Raw genomic sequence first — 290 nt, forward strand, 5'->3', positions numbered from 1 at the left:
GGTCATCTGCTGTGTAGGACGCTGTTATCACGCGAAGTTTGTTTCGCATTTGACAGTTACTCAGGTTACGAGTGTAATATTTTTCGCATTTGATAAGGTACAATTATACGGTGAGATTGTACCTAGAAAAAAAACATTATTTTGAATAAGAAGAAAAAGAAAAAGAAGAGAAGCAAGAAAGAGAGAAGAAGAAGAAAAGAAAAGGAAGAAGAGGAGAAGGAGAAGGAAAAGGAGCGGAAATAAAGGTATGTATAACTTAATATCTCAAACAGCAGAGCTCTCTCTCTCTC

Source organism: Odontomachus brunneus, unplaced genomic scaffold, assembly GCF_010583005.1.
Source record: "Odontomachus brunneus isolate Ranch 3 - 2012 unplaced genomic scaffold, Obru_v1 Obru_scaffold_001, whole genome shotgun sequence".
Lineage (NCBI taxonomy): Eukaryota > Metazoa > Arthropoda > Insecta > Hymenoptera > Formicidae > Odontomachus > Odontomachus brunneus.